This window comes from Euphorbia lathyris, chromosome 7 (assembly GCF_963576675.1).
Source record: "Euphorbia lathyris chromosome 7, ddEupLath1.1, whole genome shotgun sequence".
Lineage (NCBI taxonomy): Eukaryota > Viridiplantae > Streptophyta > Magnoliopsida > Malpighiales > Euphorbiaceae > Euphorbia > Euphorbia lathyris.
Genome location: NC_088916.1, coordinates 66,129,640 through 66,147,835, shown reverse-complemented (window position 1 = coordinate 66,147,835; position 18,196 = coordinate 66,129,640).

Genomic DNA, 18,196 nt, shown 5'->3' with positions numbered 1-18,196 from the left:
CAAGTTTTAAAACCCTAATCCGTTCCAAAGGCGGATTAAAGGATCATTGTAATTAAAATCGTTTTCTTTGCGAATAATAGAGTTTTGAACCATTTTCTTAAAGAATTTGTACAAAATAAAATTGACTTGTATGTTTAACCATGTTTTCTCATTAAAAGGTTTTTTTTATCTCAAACGTTTTCAAATACTCGAGTCGCTCCAACGGCGATTCGGGTAAACTTCATCAAATGGGGTTTTAAAACGCACCTGAATCGTTCCAACGGCGATTAAGGTGCGAACCATGTAAATAAATCCATTTTTGGGAAATAAGTTAGTGTAGAATAAACACACGATATAATATTTAATACGGTTGTAAATAAATCACTTCTTTCTTCCCCCTCTCTGTGTATGTATAAACATAAATGGGTGATTCTTTACTGATGTGGCTTTTCAATATCATATGCTCAAAACGGTTTCTAAAAAGAGAAAGAAAAGGGTTTCAAATGAATTTTAAACTTAAAGAAGTATACGATTAGTCCGTTATCGCCTAACATGATGAGTAGGAGGCCGGTGGTTCATAACCGGGCGATGTCGGGGTGCCTAGTAGCCTTTCTCCGGAAAGGAGCTAGCCTTCTCGGCTCGTACCTAAGTTTCCCGAACCCACACCGGTCTCCCGCAAGGGATCGATGTTCATTTTCCCATTCGTGGGTGGCGACTCTTCCATATCTCCGAGCTTCGGTCCTGCCGAGCAGCTTGATTCCACGATTGGTTGCTTTCGGCGCCAATCACCGCTTACATCGGCATGAGGTTGTCCACCCCCCGGTCCGCCCGGGAGATTAGGCCGCGGCACCTCGTCTAACAAGTGGCGACTCTGCTGGGGAAGCGAGAAATTTGATTCCGAAAGGCGTGTATTAAGCCCTTAACGGGGACGGATCGTTTTACTTCTTTTCGTATGCACTCATATGCATTATTGCAAACCCTTTGGGTAATTTCCGTGAAACCTCTAGCGAGAGTCCATTCGTCGCTCGAAAGAGGCTAGCGTAAGTTCCCCTTTACAGTAAGGCGCCAGAGGGTCCCCATCCATTCGTTAGGGGCGAATCTGTGCGGTCCTGTGAGGTCCCGCGGTCAGCCGTGTCAGTATATAGTAGCCTTAGAAGTTGCCATAGGATTACCCGTTACTATTTTTGATGTGATAAATGAATCAGTTCGTGTTTTCAAACCGCCATGATACGTGTCTAATCCTAAATTATGTAAAGAAAATGAAACGATGCGTTAATATATACTCGTGAATCGACATACTCATTACCCTAAAACATCAAAACGATTTGAACTAAAGACAACTTAGTCGTCTCGTGTGAATGAACATGTGCGACCCGCCTTGTCCCTTTCGGTGTCCCGACGAAGGCACATGTTCAGGAAATGCGTTATGACGTAAGCACGTATTAGTATGAATCGGTTTGGTATTAAGGATAATTACATGTCGATACAAAAGACTATATTAATAGTAGCCGTTATTCACATTCTTTAAATAAATTGGGATAAAACGAAATCATGATGAAACGAAAACAAAGAACATTTCTGTCTTGAATGACCCTGTCGTAACGTGAAAAGTTTCGCACAAGTAGCCCGTCCCTCCTGAATAAAAGACGAGCTTTTACGTTACGCCTCGAGTTGTTCTTAAGAGAAATGGATGTGTCCGCAAAGGTGACTAAGAAAATAAAAGAAAAGAAAAATAAACTATACGACCAAAATCTTTCCGAACCTACGATATATATCAATCCCGAGGGTAGTTAAAGAAAATAAACCAATGCCGTTGAATACGTGTCTCGAACGATTATATACCCCGTTTGAAATCTCGAAGCCGGATTAAGCCAAACCATATAATTGCGCCATATGGACGAGACTGCTGGTTTTGACTAACGACTCGATCATTTCGACCGTTACCAAAACTGCAAGAAATATGGCCCGATGTACGTGTTTGCTTAAATTCGCGCCTAAAGGAAAGAGAACGGTGATATCCTCGCCTCGAATAAACACGCGATCCAACGAAACGTTGATTTTCTATAACCACGCTAAGGTGACGTATGCCGTAGATTGGAAAGGATAAAGGATTGTTGTTAGCCGAAAGATTACCGTGCGCTCAAATAAGACTCACCGTCTTTTCACATAGCAAAATGAGCAAACGAATCCTCGACGCTAAGAACAAACACGTTACGCAATGAATCCGTTCCCTAAAATAAATCCAAAAGTAATTCCATCACTAAACAAACGCGTGGTTACGTCTCTCGATAGATCCAAAAAGATCCCGTTGTAATCCAAAAATCGAGACACGAATCTAAGTAAATGAAAGGGAACGAATCATAGACGATAACGACGATTGAACCAGAAGAATAACTCGAACCATGTCTAAAAACCGAGATGCGCTCAAAGGGAGTCGAAACCCGAATTAATGCGTCTCGCAAAAGGACGAAAGACGAGTTATTCTGAAAGGACAATCCAATTTGGTCGATTTCTTAAGTCACTGAACGTGGATACGTCAAAACGAACTGTATTGTCTGATGGATGATTTACTTTTCCGTAATAATCGATGGCATCACGCGTCCTCTGGACCACGGTGTGAGCCCATACCAAAATCCTAGGAAAGAGACTTGGACCAACGAGTGTGTGGAGAAATAAGGATGGAAGAGAGATGATGTGATGATTGTTATCTAACGTTTTCTTTCTCTTATTGCGATCTACTTACGCATTATGTACGATCTTCGCTAACTAGTTTGTTTGTATAGATTTATATCTTGTTGTACATCAGTCGAGTCAGATTTAAGTTATAATGCGTTCTATGCTTAACGAATCATTGCAATCATACCATATAGAGCGTTGCATGCTAACCGCATTACGTGCAGCCATTCTAGGTTTCATAGATTTAGGACGTGTTTATTAGGAAAGTGAGAAAGAGTCGGCCCCAGCGTCGCGTGTCATTCAGGAGGCATACTAGTTATGTCGTGACGTATCCCATACGTCTTTGCGTTGTCATACCTATGTGTTGGGACGCATCCTATGCGACCTTGGCACGTCTCGCGCGTCTTCACCGTGTCGTTTGTATGCTAGCTAGGAGGCATGTCCATTATGTCGTGACGTATCCTATGCGTCTTCGCCTTAGCATACTATGTGTATGCTAGCGTACCTCGTACATTTTTCCAGTATCGTAGGCACCAGTCAGAAGGTACAACCATTATGTCATAGCGTATCCCCTACGCCTTGGTTTTGGCATACCCCGTATGTCACGACACCTCCAATATGTCCTTACCCTGTCAAGAGGCGTACTATTCTCTCGTGACGTATCCCATATGTCTTTGTTGTGTCGTGTCATCACGCATCCACCCGTCAGGAGTCCCACCTGTCATGTGGTGACGTATTCCTTGCATCTTTACTTTGTCATACCCCTGAGGACGTAACGCACCCCCCATGCACTTTCCAGTAAACATTCAGACACTGATCAAGGGGTGTACCCGTTATGCTATGACGTATACCACATGTCCTTTCCCTGTCATGCCTCGTATATTATGATCCATCCCTTGTGTCTTTACCACGTCATTACACACCGGCCAGAAGGGGTACCATGTGTGTCATAACGCATCATGTACATCTTCGCCTCATTCCTTGCGCCAAGCAAGGGGCATGAGTTGCATACCCCATATGTCAGGGCATATCCGGTGCTTGTTCACCATGTTATGTATGTTAGACGGAAGGCATACCATTTGAGCTGTGGCGTAGCCCAGACATCCTTACCCCGTCCCATCTTCCATATCGTGGAATGTCCTATACGTCTCCATCACGTCAGCTATACGCTAGTCAAGACGTGTACTCGATGCGCCACCGTGCACCGCGTACATTCAGGCATTGTCAAGGTCGCACATGGTGATAGGTCACAAATGCGTCGTCCATATCAGATACACTAGTCCAAAGCCATACCCCACATGTCACGACTTGAGTTCTCACCTTGTTAGGTGCCTAATGAAAGACATACCCCGTATGTCATGATGAATCTCGCACGTCTTTACCAGGTCTTGCATACCCGTCAAGTGGTCTACCTCTAGACCCCGAGGTGTTCTCTACGTCTTCGCCAGGTTATACTTTGCGTGGGATGGGTCGGACATATCTTTATCGTCCCGTTCATACCATTAGGGGGTATACCGCCTGCATCGTGACCTGCCACACGCACCTTCGCCATCGTGTTTAAGTCATCCGGAGACATATCCCATATGTCGTGACGTACTCCGCCTCCCTCTGTCATGGTTAACAATACCAAACTGCTTGGTGGTCGTACCTTGTTGTCCTAACATTCACATCGTGGGGAAAATTCCGTTCACTTTTCGTATGGTCGACTCGAGACATACTATGTGTGTCGCCACGTCACTTACAACTTATCGATAGTTCAAAAAAAAAAAAAAGAAACATTGTCATGGCATCGGTTCCCCCCGAGACTCGAATTAACCATTCGTCACATGTCTCACACACGTCCTACTTACGCCACAAGACATACCATGTATGTCGCTACGCCTTAGCCAACACATATCAAGATTATGACTGGTACCTTGATCTCAAATGGAACCATAATCTCACGGGTCGTCGTCACCTCCCTTTCGTATCTCAAGACATACCCACGGATGTCGCCGCGCTATACATAATGCCCAGGTGATTCCAAATTACGTTGTTGTATTATCCATGCCCCTCACCTCGTAGGTTGCCATCATGACCTTCGTACGCTAAGACATGCCACGTGTGTCGGTGCGCCATGAACCTATACTCCAAAATTACGTGGTTGTAGGATCGAAACCTTAGGGTCGAGTGAACTGTTTCGTATGAATCTCATTTACCCATCGCCATTCGCATCTGGGGAGGTAACCCATACGTAGCACCTCCGTATTTCAGAACTATGGGCAATACCCTGAACTTCGAAATGAACCCTTGGCTGGTGTGTTGTCCATGCTTCCCATTTGTACCTTTAGGTGCGGCATGTGGGTCGTCATAGCGTCCCCTCGTATTTACCTCATCCCACTGTCCGGACCCCAGGTTCACATTGACCCTCTGATGCACGCTTCACACGAAGTCGCGGCGTCACATTCGCGCTTTAAGTGGTGCCTTATATGTCGCCTCGTCACATCTAATGAATCTGTGCGTTATTGTACTAACCGCTTGGCTAGTAGGTCATCACCACACCCCATTGGTACTCTCAGTCGTACCTTGTATATCAACATGTCATTGTACTAAGGTAACCCACGCATCCTTGGTCTTCTTGAGACGCCCCATCACATCTTCAAAACAGCCAAATCAATATGAGACGTAACAGGTGTGTCACCATATATCGTAACACGTCAGTATTCCAAAACATGTGACACTAGTGCTTCAAACACATATCGGCTTTCGGTGCATATCCCGTATGTCACCGCTTACGCTTTGGTCGCTGGACGGGCCTTGTCAAAACGCACCCCACATGTCGCCTTGTCATCAGAAATATTTGCAGTCCACGAATATGTCATTAGGCTATCCAATTTTGGATCCGCCTTTGACACACGTTCTGTATGTCATCCCTCGCACCTTACTCACATGTTGAAGACTGAGTCATTTATACCGTCCAGTCAGGGTTAAGCTTATAGCACACACCCACATACGCGGTTCGGTACGTCTAGTTCGCATGTCAAATGTCGAGTCACTCATGTCATTTAAGTTCAAGTCGAATCTGGGGCAAGTTCATATATGTCATCATGTGCATCTTGCTTACACCTCTAATGTCGAGTCATTTGTATCGACAAGTTCAAGTTGAACTTTTGGCCCGTACCTGTCGTATAGAGTGATTCATGTCATCGAGTCCAAGTCATACTCTTAGGCATGTGCCCTATGGGCTGTCTCGAGGATCCCGCTCATCCCTTGACACACTGAGTCATTCATGTCGTGAGGCTCCTATCAAACTCTTGACGTACGCCCTGTAAGTCGTCACTCATGTTTTGAGTGCGCCTCAAACAGCGGTTTGTTTATATTGTCAAACCCTCGACACGCTCCCCCTACATCATTGGCACAGTTGTCTATGTGCCCCCAAACTCCACGACTCGGAGACATATGCCCTATGTGTCGCTATTTGGGTCTCACTCGTATCAGTAGTATCGAGTTGTTCATACCGCGGCTAAATCCAACATTTGGCACTTACCTCGAAGGTCTTGGTGTGCGTCCCCATTGCTCCTCGAGTTGTTCATAGTAATAGGTCCTAGTCATCTCAAATATCGGTGATGAACCCTATACGTCGTAAATATCCACATAAGATCTTTAGGGATTCTCATAAAACATATCATCATCAGGTTTGCGCTATGAAACAAATTGACCTTCGACACGTACCGGGTAAGTCGTCGTTTCCATCTCGTTGATACCTCGATCGAATTAGGACACTTCTCATTCTACCAGATGCACCGATGTCCGCAAATTCATCGAGGTATTTGGGGTCTCTAGCTTAAGTTAATCCTTAGACTGCACCATGCGTGTCGGTATCGTGTGTAGCTGACACTTCCAATGTTGTTAGAAGGTACCTCTCGAGTCATCTCTGTGCTTCATCTATACCCAAAGTTGGTCAGATAATACGTGTGTCGTATGCATACCCTATTCGTGTCTCGTACCTAGCATGTTGGATTTCCCCCACGATGGTTAAAATCCCAAAATCAAGCCATCACATCGTTCGTCAGTTGCGTATAAGTCAATCGTGGGGGAACATTAAGTGGGACTCCCATCCTGCCGTTTGGCTACCTCTAAGGCATACAACGTACGTCACCGCATTTCCTAAATGCACCATATTTCGAACCACTCTGCCCAAGCACTAGTGAGTCGAGTAGGAATTAATAATTGGCACATGCCTCGATGTTGACATATGCATCCTATTCGAACCTCGAGTATCAGGTATTCCGTGTGAATTATCCCGTCAAATAATACCCGTCATTGCAATAGTGGCTTTCTAAGAGAAGCTGACAATTGGCACACATCACGTATGTCACTCGCGTCCTCCTTATGCCTTGACCTGTTTGAGGCACGCCCCGTGTGTTACCACTTTCTGCATAGCCCGCCAAGGTTCTATTGGTACGGCTACGCATTTGTGTCTTGGGTTTAAACTAACCATCGACCCACACCCCATATGCGGTGGCCTCGTCCCGCTTGCTTCTAGTTTAGGACACACCCTTTATGCCGACCTGTTTCAGGAAACTTGTGATTCCCAGAAAGAAGTTTCCCTGTTATCAGTATCAATACCAAGTAAACTATGGACAAGTGCCCCGCATGTCTCCGTCACGGTCTGTTTGAGTCTCGGACATACCATGAGCGTCACATCAGTCCATGTAATACCGCGTATCTTCGAAGTACGTCATTACTACCAAGGAGGGCAATCCCTCACCTACACCTCATGCATGATCGCTTAGGTTGTTTTTTTTAGATCGTGAGTCGTATCAATGTACCAAGTATGTCATTCCCACCGCTCATGTCGCTACCCCTCCAATGTATCTACACGTCACGGATATCATCGGGGTACACTCTCATTTACCTAGCGCCCTAGGGAATTTTACTTATCATGAGGGTCGTCTCAATCTCACAAGTGTCAGTCATGTCAAGCATCATTCAACATCGTACATCTTGTAAAGCATTGCAAGGTAAACTTGTAGGGTTCGTACTAATGTGTGTATAACAGTTGAAATGGTTTCAAGCATCGGCTCTTCCAAACAGGTAAGTTAGCACAAACGATAGAAGTACTGCCAACGGCTCTGGTAAAAAAAAAAGAAAAAAGAAAAAAAGGGTTTAGCTCCGATCAAGTCGTGTTTATGTTGTGAGAAATAAAGCGCAGACCACGAATCATGCATACATCCATCTATAGGAGGCACAAGTAGATAGCTTTAGCATTCGCATCGCACGTGCATTGCATCATCAAAATTCATAATGCCTGAAAAGCTCCACTCATCGATCCTTTCTCTTTCCTTGTTAGAAACCCAACTCATGGCCCAGTCCAACAATTCAAACCATAATCTTGAGAGCCGTATGCAAGGGGCTCTAGCCAAATACATCTTTTCTGATGAGTTCAAACGTGCTCTTAATGATCCGGAGAATACTAAGCATGAGGGGGTTGGAAATTCCCAAGAGATGATAGGAGATTTCAATCTCAGAGCAGAAATCGAGCGAGTTCTTCCCGATATCCTTGCCACAGATGAATTCAAGATAGAGCTGAAAAGGTTGGTCAGGGAGGTCCTGAGCGAGTCACTAGTTGCGGAGATCCCGAAAGCTGCTATGGAGAAACCTATATTCCAGCTCACGTCACAAGTTAATCCACAAACATTCACCCCATCAAGGGTAGTCTCACACCATATTTCACGAACACAACTAGATCCACACCATCGGGGACATGGGATTACCAGGGTTGTTCACCCTCCGTCGCCCACTCAGTATAGAAGGGAGGGAAGGGAATTCTCCACTTTCACTCAACCCTTATTAGAAGTATTGGAGGGCCTACAAATGCATGATATACTTCATCCCCTACCAGCCACGGGAGGTCCAACCACTGAATTAGTCAAACGCAGGGGCTACTGTCACTTCCACCAGAAATATGGTCACGAAACAAGCACTTGCATGAAGTTGAAGCATGAAATCCAAGATCTCATCGAAGCGGGAAAGATAAGTGATCCAGGTCCTTCTCAACAGATGAAGCCTTCGACTTGTTCCTTGAATGGCGAAGTCTACAACGGATCCGGATAACCTAAAGAAGAAGTTCTCGAGATTGAGGACACTTAAGAAGTGGGAGAATCTGAAGCTTCTTGAAATAGCATGAGAGAAAGGAGTGCACTTGTAGTCTTTATCCTTGTCTTTTATTTTATCTTCTATTCCACAAGATGTTATTAACCTCCTTTTGAATTCAATGAAATTTCGTTTCCGCAAATTTATCCTAAACATGCGTACTTACATTTGATATCTACTCAATTGAGATATTCCCGCTTCTATCATGGCACTGACGTAAGCTCTAGAATATACTTATTACTCAGTACTTAACCACTGAAGAGAGAAAATTAAGAGAGTAAAAAAAAAAAAAAAAAAAAGCAAAATAAATCATGAGAAACGATTCCCTGACTCTACGATGATAAGTCGAGCGTAGACCCATCAAACGAAGGGTTCTCATCGGCTTTTGGCAGAAAGAAGATTGAGCGACAATCAACAAAGTCCAAAAGAGAGAAAAAGAAAAGAAAATATGGAGCAAGCAACAAGCCCTCAGAGCCATACTTACACTGAGGCACCGACAAAGATTTCTCCCCCCAAAGGGGGACACAGGTACAGGAGTGCGCCATTTAGAACGAGGCGGGGGCAACTAACCTATCAGCGATAAAGTATTTTGTTCCAGGATCAACGAAAGGGTTTAGACCTATGATGACTCAAAGTTAAACAAAGGAAGAAGAAAAAAAAATGATGCTAAAAAGGCCCTGGGGCAAAGTCAAGTCAATCGGAAGTAAAAGAAAATAAATCAAAAGCTGACGTGATCAGCCAAGAGGCGTCAAGGTGGCAAGAGCGGTTGACATTGTCCAACAAATGTGTAATCAAATGTACGAGAAAAGCTCACTGTAACGAAGAAAGATCAAATGCGTAGTCAAGGGAAGCCGAAGGCGGCAACAAAGTTCAGAACTTTAATCAATCTCGAGGGAACCGAGGAATCCTTCTCATGAAAAAAAAGAGAAAGAAAGAAAATCCCGATAGGTTGAAAATCCGCAAAGGACGGCCTATGCAACAATAAGGGACACCCCAATAAGTGAAAACCCCACGGGGCGCTTATTTTAAAATTCCGGGGTAAAAGGAGAGAGTTAAAATAACTGAAGTGTGAAAACCCGAAAGGGCATGCTTTGGTGACAGTGGTTAATAAACTGAGCAGTAAACAATTCAATGTATCTTTGCCAGGTGCTTTATTTAAGCTAGACGGTTGCATTTGTAATGAAAACACCCGCATCAATAGATACCCCATCTCAACTGAAATCACCCCAACACCCATAAACCAATCCAAAATCTATAAAAAAGAAAAACTAAAAAAAAAGAAGACTATTCCTCTCTCTCATGCTCCATGAAGTCTGGTTCCTCTGCTCCTATGTGGTCCTCTCAAGGGTCAAACTTCGACCGAAGCGTCTCTCCTCCATAGCTACTCCCAACGCCAGTATCCCTAGTTTGGCGCACATAAAATCTCGCCTCGAGTTGGCAGGGGCGTACGCTAGCATCAACTTCTAACCTACGCCAAGACGGTAACTTTAATCGGGGGCACGGCCCTACAATCAGATCAACGTCCATCTCACTCCGGAAGCTTCTCCATTAATGAAGGCATCGGGCATGAACTCATCATCAAATGCTCATCATAGAAGCGGCCCGTGGATATGAATCCCCTGTGCTATTCGGTATCATTCACAATAAAAAAATTGAACAAAAGGGTTGGATTGAAAACCTCAAAAGAGGCGATCCAAGCAAAAGGAGAGATAGAGAAAATCAGTGAGATATAGAAAAGATAAATCGAAAACCCCTAGGTGCGATTCATGCAAAAGGAGAGATAGAGAATATCGGAGAGATCCCGTTGAGTTGAAAACCCGAAAAGGGCAGCTCAAGCAAAAATTAGGGAAAAAATGAATACGTCAATCTCTGGTTAAAGGCGAGAGCCCCTTGACGCAAGCTCATCAAAACCAAATCCCCATCCTTATAACCATTGGCTTCAAACATGTACTCGCCCTCATCCTCGCCCTGAAACATCATTTCTCGATCTAAAGCTACCGAAATCCTTTAGTCTATGAAAAGGGTATTCGCCCGACCACCTCATCCATACATACGTAGTCTCCACACGCACGTACGCCCACATAAAGCTAACCACATAGGTCACGCTTACGCGCATACATAGTTTTCATACACACATACATCCACGCATCTACATGAAGCAAAACACATAGGTCACGCATACGCACAGTCAGACACACGCACGGTCACCTGCACACACACACATAAGTGTTTACATGCATCCATAGACTAGGCTACATTCACCCATCCATATGCATCACTACACGCCTGCGGTCAATTTAGGGACTAGGGTCGCTAGAAAGAGCTATCTTACCTGCGGTCGATTTAGAGACCAGGGTTGCTTTTGAGCCATTTTACCCGCGGTCGTGGACCAGGGTTGCTTTTGAGCCATCTGACTCACGGTCTCAGACCGGAGTTGCTTTTGAGCCATCGGACTCACGGTCGCAGACCGGAGTTGCTTTTGAGCCATTTGACTCACGGTCGCAGACCGGAGTTGCTTTTGAGCCATCTGACTCACGGTCGCAGACCGGAGTTGCTATTGAGCCATTACGCCTGCGGTCGATTTAGAGACCAGGGTTGCTTTTGAGCCATTTTACTCGCGGTCATGGACCATGGTTGCTTTTGAGCCATCTGACTCACGGTCGCAGACCGGAGTTGCTTTCGAGCCATCTGACTCACGATCGCAGACCGGAGTTGCTTTTGAGCCATTTGACTCACGGTCGTAGATCGGAGTTGCTTTTGAGCCATCTGACTCGCGGTCGCAGACCGGAGTTGCTTTTGAGCCATTTGACTCACGGTCGTAGATCGGAGTTGCTTTTGAGCCATCTGACTCACGGTCGCAGATCGGAGTTGCTTTTGAGCCATCTGACTCATAATCACAAACTAGGGTAGCTATTTAGCCATTATCCCCGTAATTTTGAAATAGGGTAGCTTTTTAGACATTATCCCCGCAATCTTGAAATAGGGTAGCTATTTAGCCATTATCCCCGCAATCTTAAAATAGGGTAGCTGTTTAGCCATCATCCCCGCAATCTTGAAATAGGGTAGTTGTTTAGCCATTATCCCCGCAATCTTGAAATAGGGTAGCTTTTTAGCCATTATCCCCGCAATCTTAAAATAGGGTAGCTGTTTAGCCATTATCCCCGCAATCTTGAAATAGGGTAGCTGTTTAGCCATTATCCCCGCAATCTTGAAATAGGGTAGCTATTTAGCCATTATCCCCGCAATCTTAAAATAGGGTGGCTTTTTAGCCGTTATCCCCGCAATCTTGAAATAGGGTGGCTTTTTAGCCATTATCCCCGTAATCTTAAAATAGGGTAGCTGTTTAGCCATTATCCCCGCAATCTTGAAATAGGGTAGCTGTTTAGCCATTATCCCCGCAGTCGTAAACTAGGGTAGCTGTTTAGCCATTATCCCTGCAATCTTGAACTAAGGTAGCTATTTAGCCATTATCCCAGCAGTCGTAAACCAGGGTAGCTATTTAGCCATCATCCCTGCAGTCATAGACTAGGGTAGCTATTAAGCCATCATCCCCACAGCCGTAGACCAAAACGCGTTAGAGCCATTCTCATCGCAGCCAGCCAACATAGGCCGGAATCGAAAAGTGGGATATTCGCTAGCAGCCGATTCAGAGGAAGCACGGTGCAACCCAAAGCAGAGCCTGAAGGAATCAGAGGACAACGCCGGAGCGCGCAGCGCAAAGGTCAGGTATGCTCCCTCCTACTCTTTACGTGTCTTTTACTTTTATATGTTTTACATTGCATGTGTTGCGTTAGCAAAAAACGTTTTCGAAACACACACATCACTGTCAAAATAGAAAAGTAGGGGCAACTGTAGACACCGAGTCGGAGGACCTGTGACGAAAACCTGAAAACAAGACAGTTGAAGCGATTGGTTCCGGAAGTTTTTGAAAAAATATAAAGAATAATAAGCAAAGAAAATTAACGGCAGGGCACGGGTGCTTAGCGGCATCCTGCACGCGGACGACAATGGTCGAACGCCCGCTCGGCGGCACGGGACGTGCGCTCGGGGTCCGTCGGACGCATCGCGAGTGGCACGCCCCTGACGTCCGAATAATGCCCGGGTCTGGTGGCACGGTGTGCGCTCTCGTGGGCCATTGAGCGTGCGCGCCCTGTGGCGCGAAGCGCGCGTTCGGCGGCCGCGACGTGTGAGCGTCCGACGGTGCGAAACGCGCGCTCGGCGGCCGCGGGGTGCGCGTGCCCGACGGCGCGAGGCGCGCCCCAAAGGTCGTCGGGCGAGCGCCCAACCACGTCTGGCGAACGCCCAACGAACATTGGGCGAACGCCCAACGATGGTTGGGCGCGGGTGCCCCAACGTTGCGTTGGGCGCTCGCCCAACGCCGTTGGGCGATCGCCCAACAATTGATGGGCGATCGCCCAACGAATGTTGGGCGGCCGCCCAACATTGTTGGGCGCTCGCCCAACGCCGTTGGACGATCGCCCAACGAATGTTGGGCGGCCACCCAACATGCCTTGGGCGGCCGCCCAACAACTTTGGGCGACGCCCAATTTTATTTGGGCGTCGCCCAAAGTTCCGGGACCCGTTTCCCTATATAAGGGCACGGATCCCAAGGCAAAAAGAGAGAGGAAAACTTTCTCACTCTAAACATTTTTAGAGAGAGAGAGTGGATTTTTTTGAGAAAAATATTTTTTTTTCTCAAAAATTCCAAATTTCCTAAGTTCAATTTTTACTAAATTTTCATTAAAAAACGGAAGTTCGCGGTTCGTGGAATCAATCGGCTTCGACTGTCAGATACCGAATTAAAGGTATTATCCGAGGACTAGACTCTTTATTTAATTTATTTCTCTCCTTCTATTTATTTTTTTTATGTTATAGTTTTTTATTCTTTTAGTCATTTATTTATTTTGTCACGTTTTATTTAGTTAGCATATTTATTTAATTTTCGTTTCGTGTTAAATAAAATTCGGTTTTGTTTTAAAATAAAAACCTCGTTTTGACATCCCAATACGAACCGTGATCCGATAAAAAGGTAGTTCGGGTGTCGAAAATGTTGTAATTATAAGTTTTTTAATTTAAAAGAAATTTCCAAATAATGTTTTAAAATAAAAACATCGTTTTAGGAACTTCCGTTTTCGACTATGATCCATTTTCGGTAGTTCGGAAGTCCAAAACGATTGAATTAGATTTAATTTAAGGCTTTTGAACAAATCTGGAAAATATTGGAGTGCTGCTGTAATTTGCCAATTCTGTCACTAAAGGCTGTTTACCGACGGATATTCCGTCGGTAAATCTGCCAAAATGTAAAAAATGCCATTTCAGTCCCTTTTTCTTAACTTTTAGACTTTTAATCCTTAGTATATATATATATGATTATGTAATACATGTTTTTCAACTTATTTTAGAAATTTAGTATATATATCTATTTTAGAATATTTGTATATCTCTTTTTATTCTATTTTGTAATATAAGTATAAATATATATATATGTATTTCCCTTTTTTATTAACTTAGGTTATATTTAAATATTAGTTACTTGATATTTTGAGAAATAATGAATAGACATTAGCATATGGTATTTTTGATATTTAAACTATATTAATTATGTATATATATGTATAGTTTTTTTTAGAATATTTGGGTTATTTTAGTGATTATTGAGTTAAATTATTTTTAGATAAGTATTACTTTCTTAGTTATAGGATTTACTTATTATTTTCACATTTCAAAGTATAAGATATATTGTGTTTATTATTTTCATATACATATAGTGATTTTTGGTTAAATCTTATTTTCTTATCTTCCTTTTTGATTTAAATGTATACATATATATATATGGTCTAAAACCATTTTCTTTATTCTTTTGGCCCATTCATGGGTCCATGTTTCAAAAGGGCTTCATTTGAGTGTAAATGTTAGTTTATTGTAATTATAATAGTTAAAGAGTCCATTAAAGTAAGTGGGGAAAATAAATCACCAAAAAGAGAGTTTTCAATTGAATTATTTAAACTAATGTTTTTTTTAGATTTGTAATGTAAATAAATGGAGTCATTCTTGTTAATATTTCAAATCGTCTTCAAAATACCAAGTTTTAAAACCCTAATCCATTCCAAAGGCGGATTAAAGGATCATTGTAATTAAAATCGTTTTCTTTGCGAATAATAGAGTTTTGAACCATTTTCTTAAAGAATTTGTACAAAATAAAATTGACTTGTATGTTTAACCATGTTTTCTCATTAAAAGGTTTTTTTTATCTCAAACGTTTTCAAATACTCGAGTCGTTCCAACGGCGATTCGGGTAAACTTCATCAAACGGGGTTTTAAAACGCACCTGAATCGTTCCAACGGCGATTAAGGTGCGAACCATGTAAATAAATCCGTTTTTGGGAAATAAGTTAGTGTAGAATAAACACACGATATAATATTTAATACGGTTGTAAATAAATCACTTCTTTCTTCCCCCTCTCTGTGTATGTATAAACATAAATGGGTGATTCTTTACTGATGTGGCTTTTCAATATCATATGCTCAAAACGGTTTCTAAAAAGAGAAAGAAAAGGGTTTCAAATGAATTTTAAACTTAAAGAAGTATACGATTAGTCCGTTATCGCCTAACATGCTGAGTAGGAGGCCGGTGGTTCATAACCGGGCGATGTCGGGGTGCCTAGTAGCCTTTCTCCGGAAAGGATCTAGCCTTCTCGGCTCGTACCTAAGTTTCCCGAACCCACATCGGTCTCCCGCAAGGGATCGGTGTTCATTTTCCCATTCGTGGGTGGCGACTCTTCCATATCTCCGAGCTCCGGTCCTGCCGAGCAGCTTGATTCCACGATTGGTTGCTTTCGGCGCCAATCACCGCTTACGTCGCCATGAGGTTGTCCACCCCCCGGTCCGCCCGGGAGATTAGGCCGCGGCACCTCGTCTAACAACCATGTTCACTTAATCCGCCTTTGGAACGGATTAAGGTTTTAAAACGTGGTGTTTTGGAAACGATTTGAAATATTAACAAAAAAACAACTCCATTTATTTACATTAGGAACCTCTAAAAATTCATTAGTTTAAATAATCAAATTGAAAACTCTCTTTCTTTTGATTTATTTTCCCCTCTTATTTAATGGACTCTCTCTACCTATTATAATTACAATAATAAACCCATTTAAAGCAAGATTCATAGTCAAATAAAGCCAATTTGAAACATGGACCCATGAATGATCCAAAAGAATAAAGAAAGTAATTCTAGCATATATATATACATTTAAATCAAAAAGAGAATATGAAAATAAAAGTTAATAAGAGGAAACTATATAATACATATATGAAAATATTAGATAAAATACATTTATACTTTAAAGATGTGAAAATAGTAAATAAATCTCATAAATAAGAACATAACATTTACCCAAAATAATTTCATTCAATAACCAATAAAATAACCCAAATACCCCACAACTACATATATACATAACTATTATAGTTTTAAATATAAAAAAATAGCATATACTAATATCTATTGATTATTTTCCAAAATGCCCAAGTAAATAATCTTCAAAATAGGATCTAATATAACTCAAATGAATAAAAGAACAAATATATACATATACTTATGTTTTAAAAATTAAATAAAGAATGATATACAAACATCCTAAATAATTATATACACTAAACATCTAAAATAGTTTGAAACACATATATTACATAACTATACATATATATATTAAGGATTTAAAAGCTTAGAAGTTGAGAAAAATGGACTGAAATGGCATTTTTTGCGTTTTGGCAGATTTACCGACGGAAAATCCGTAGGTAAACAGCACTTAGTGACAGAAATGGTAAATTACAGCAGCACTCTAATTGTTTCCCGATTTATTCAAAAGCTTTAAATTAAATCTAATTCAATCGTTTTGGATTTCCGAACTACCAAAAATGGATCATAGTCAATAACGGAAGTTCCTAAAACGATGTTTTTATTTTAAAACATTATTTGGAATTTTTTTTTTAAATTAGAAACTTATAATTTCAATGTTTTTCGATACCCGAACTACCTTTTTATCGGATCACGGTTCGTATTGGGATATCAAAACGAGGTTTTCTATCTTAAAACAAAACCGAATTTTATTCAACACGAAACGAAAATTAAATAAATACGCTAATTAAATAAAACGTGATAAAATAAATAACTAATCAAATAAAGAAACTATAACATAAAAAATAAATAGAAGAAGAGAATAAATAAAATAAAATAAAAGAGTCTAGTCCTCGGATAATACCTTAAATTCGGTATCTGACAGTCAAAGCCGATTGATTCCACGAGTCGCGATCTTCCTTTTTTTTATATTTTTTTATTAAAAATTTAACTTTAGGAATCCAATTGATTTCACTTTCTCTCTCTAAAAATGTGAGTGAGAAAGGCTCCAAGAAATCCCCTCCTTCTTTTTTTTGCATTGGGATCCGTGCCCCTTATATAGGGAAACGTGTCCCGGAAACTTTGGGCGACGCCCAAGCAAAATTGGGCGTCGCCCAAAGCCGTTGGGCGGCCGCCCAAGGCTAGTTGGGCGGCCGCCCAACATCACGTTGGGCTACCGCCCAACATTGTTGGGCGATCGCCCACCAATTGTTGGGCGGTCGCCCAACAGCGTTGGGCGAGCGCCCAACGCGGTTGGGCGCTCGCGCCCCCCTACCTTTGGGCTTCCGCCCAACACGATTGGGCACTCGCTCAACGGCCGCCGGAGCGCGCCTCGCGCCGTCGGGCGTGCACGCCCCACGGCCGTCGAACTCGCGTTCCGCGTCGTCGGGCGTTCACGCGTCGTGACCGCCGAACGCGTGTTCCGCGCTGCCGGTTGCGCACGTCCCGTGGCCGACGAGCGCGCGTCCCGTGCCGCCAAGCTCGTGCCTTGCTCGGACACCGAGCGCGTACTATTCATGGTTGGGTGCGTGCGTCCGACAGACGTCGAGCGCTTGCTTCGCGTCGTCGAGCGTGCGTCCGACTGTCGTCGAATGCGCGCCGGCCGCCGCTAAGCACTCGCACCGTGCCGTTAAGCTTTTGCGAGCTATCCGATCGACAACAGCGACCGACTGTAACTTATTTATTTTATTATTTTTGAAACTTTCGGAATCAATCGCTTCAACCGTCTTGTTTTCAGGTTTTCGTCACAGGTCCTCCGACTCGGTGTCTACAGTTGCCCCTACTTTTCTATTTTGACAGTGATGTGTGTGTTTTGAAAACATTTTTTGCTAACATAACACATGCAATGTAAAACATATAAAAGTAAAAGACACGTAAAGAGTAGGAGGGAGCATGCCTAACCTTCGCGCTGCGCGCTCCGGTGTCGTTCTCTGATTCCTTCCATCGTCACCTTTGGAGTGGCCGTCGATGAATGTTCTTTTCTCGGAATCTAGCGTACGTTGGTTATGG